Here is a 213-nt window from a genome sequence, read left to right on the forward strand (position 1 = left end):
CACAATCCCTGAAGAGCCCAGCAGCCGTGGGGTGCTGGTGAGTTTTGGCCAAGCAGAAGCAGGGGGTGTTTGGGAGGCCGGGAAGCAGAGCAGGGATGCCAGGCTGCCCTGGGGTCAGGGGAGGAGCACGTGGGGCCAGAGGCACTAAGGAAGGACAGGGCCTTGCTGTGCTAAACCTGCATCTCCCCTTGCTGCTGGCAGAGAGGCTGGGGG

This window comes from Fulmarus glacialis, unplaced genomic scaffold (assembly GCF_000690835.1).
Source record: "Fulmarus glacialis isolate BGI_N327 unplaced genomic scaffold, ASM69083v1 scaffold39639, whole genome shotgun sequence".
Taxonomy (NCBI): Eukaryota; Metazoa; Chordata; class Aves; order Procellariiformes; family Procellariidae; genus Fulmarus; species Fulmarus glacialis.